This window comes from Protopterus annectens, chromosome 11.part0, assembly GCF_019279795.1.
Source record: "Protopterus annectens isolate FY-2018-M chromosome 11.part0, PAN1.0, whole genome shotgun sequence".
Lineage (NCBI taxonomy): Eukaryota > Metazoa > Chordata > Ceratodontiformes > Protopteridae > Protopterus > Protopterus annectens.
The window spans coordinates 1,108,526,267-1,108,528,998 of record NC_056745.1 but is presented as its reverse complement, the minus strand read 5'-3'; the positions used below and the strand labels follow the sequence as shown (position 1 = coordinate 1,108,528,998).

Genomic DNA, 2,732 nt, shown 5'->3' with positions numbered 1-2,732 from the left:
ATTGTTTTTAAGTGTTTTTTAAAGGATTTAACATCGGTGAAGATATATAACAGTGTGTTAAGTTACTTTCTTTAAGTAACTAGTAAGTGCGCCCTCTTAAACTCAAGAGAGCTTTGTCTTTTTAACACTAGATCTGTTGGAGGCCTGCTCTTCACAATAGCTGACTGTAGCAGGAGGTGGGAAGGATATTGACATAACACAAATGGAATTCAGAAGTTTTTCTTTTTTTAGTGGATTAAACTACAGAGAGGATAAGAAACAGTGAGCCAAGTTACTACAGGAAATAATAGTCTCAGAACCCAGAAGAAGTGCCCCCTCAGAATCGACCAAGGTCTGGTTCCAGAAATGGGGGACTGTGGCTGGTAGTATGTCATATATTGATGTGACTCAACTGGAAATTAGATGGTGCCTGGAGCAGGAAAGCTATAAAGGTAACACAGCAGAATTTTAAGTTTGTACTGGTGAGTAGAAATGCAAAAAGGGACAACACAGCAGGAAATCTGAATGGGTAACTGTGTAATTGGGCTTCCTGGCAACCAGACTTATAAAGAGGTAATGCAACAGGAAACTTGACTGTGTTAGATAGTAGGAAGGTAACATGGCAGGAAGTTCCTTCGGTGTTTGTGAGTAGGAAAGTAATAAGGGAGCACAGCAGTGAATTTAAATAATGTTACTGTGTAAATGGACTTCCTGTAGGCAGCAATTGTACCCTAAGCAGCTGTGTGCAACAACAACAAAGTTGAAGGGTTGTGTCAAGGAGATGGAAGGACTCAAAGGCCTGGGCTGCCAATATTTTAGCCAGGACACTTATGCATGAACAAAACTATCTGCTTGAGCTGATGACAAAGGCAGCCATGCACAACATCACCAAGATGGACATCCTTAAGGACATAGGTTCATAGGTAGGTACTAGGCTAGTGGCCCAAGGGCCTAAGTAAGCCTAGACAACAAAGTTCCCTGGTTTAAGCCAACCCAAGAAAGTTAATTTCCTGTTCCCCTGTTGAGCAGAGCCACAGAAGTGATTCCCAGGGTGTATTTCCTATTTCCAATCCACTCATCAAGATTTTTCTTGAAGAGTGTTAATAAGGATTTAATATATGGTCGCCAGATAAGGGACATATCAGATATTAAACTGTTAAGAACAGATACTACACTTGATCTTAGCCAAATGGCCGAGAAGTGACACAATGGGAACTAAGAAGGACAAGGAGGAGGAGAAGTGAAATGACATGGTAAGCAGAAGGTAGGTAATGGACACCAGCGAGGCAATAGGGAGGCAATGAGAAGAAGGTACAAGCCATATCTCCCCTCTGTGATCATGGCAATGTTAGATTGCTTGACAAGATGGATGACCTTGTAGTGCTGGTCAAAAACAAAAGGGAATTCAGGAGTGCAGTTTAATGTGCTTTACTGAGACATGGCTGCATGAGCATATATCTGATACAGCAGTAGATATTGATGGCTTCCTGTGTATAAGGGCAGATAGAGACTGGACTGGAAGTAGAAAGAGCAAAGGAGGCGGGCTTCTAATTTTTGTCAATGAGCATTTGTGCCACCCTGAACAAATAGTAATGAAAGAACAGATCTGCAGCCCAGACAGTGAGTTATTAGCAGTGGGGCTACATCCATACTATATGTCCGGAGAGTTCTCCCATGCAATTACTGTTGCAGTCTACATCTCGCCTATGCAGCATGTGATGTCATCCACTCGGTCTCTGCAAGACTCCTGACAAATCATCCAGATGCTGTTGTCCTCATCTCCAGGGATTTCAACCTGGTCTTCCTAAACAGAATGCCTAGTACTTTCTCCCAGTTTGTCAACTACCCCTCCAGGGAGAACTGAACACTGGACCTAATGTATGCGAATGTCAAACAAGCATAGAATTGCACAGCCATCTAGCAGCTTGGGAGATCAGACCACAACCTGGTACACCTTTTCTTCTCTATGTGCCACTGGTTAAAAGGCAGCCAGCCACCATCAGGAAGGTCAGGAAGTGGACAAGGGAAGCCAACGCAACTCTTCAGGACTGCTTTGAGACCCCAAACTAGGATGCCTCTGTGAGCCTCATGGGGAAGACATCAGTAGTTTCACTGACTGTGTCTGTGAATACATCAACTTCTGTGTGGAAACCACTGTACTTTTAAAATCTATATGCTGCTTCCCAAACAACAAGCCATAGATCACTAAGGATATCAAAGCCCTCCTAAATGAGAAAATGAGAGCATTCAGGTCTGGAGGCAGGGATGCAGTGAAAAGGGCACAGAAACAGCTGGCAGAGAAGTCTAAGGACAGGAAGGCAGGTACAGGAGGAAGTTAGAACAAAAAATGCAGCAGTGCAACTGCAAAGAAGTATAGATGGGTATGAAGACAATGACTGGCTATAAGTCCAGCAGCCATGTAATGGAAAGGACTTGAGAGATAGAGAGAGAGAGAGAGAGAGAGAGAGACAATGAGTTTAACATGTTCTTTAATAGGTGTGATAATATGCACTGGACAAACATGCAATGTAGTTCCCACTTGCAAAAGAAGATGCCCTCCTGGATAGCAAAATGCATACCTTGACTGCTCCACCCCCGTCTCTACTGTTCAAAATGGGAAGGAAGGAGGGTACCACAATCACATCTGTACCGCATGGCACAAACAAAAATGCCCACACTCTCACCTCGGCTGGCAAAGCAGAGGATAGCAGTTCGGCTATTATCCTAACAGAGGATTGGGTGATCAGAGAACT

At 43.6% G+C, this 2,732-nt stretch overlaps 1 pseudogene; it reads right to left on the bottom strand.

Moving 5' to 3' along the window:
• Positions 1-1,071: 1,071 nt before the first annotated feature.
• Positions 1,072-1,184, bottom strand: LOC122816005 (annotated as a pseudogene).
• Between the last annotated feature and the right edge of the window lie 1,548 nt (positions 1,185-2,732).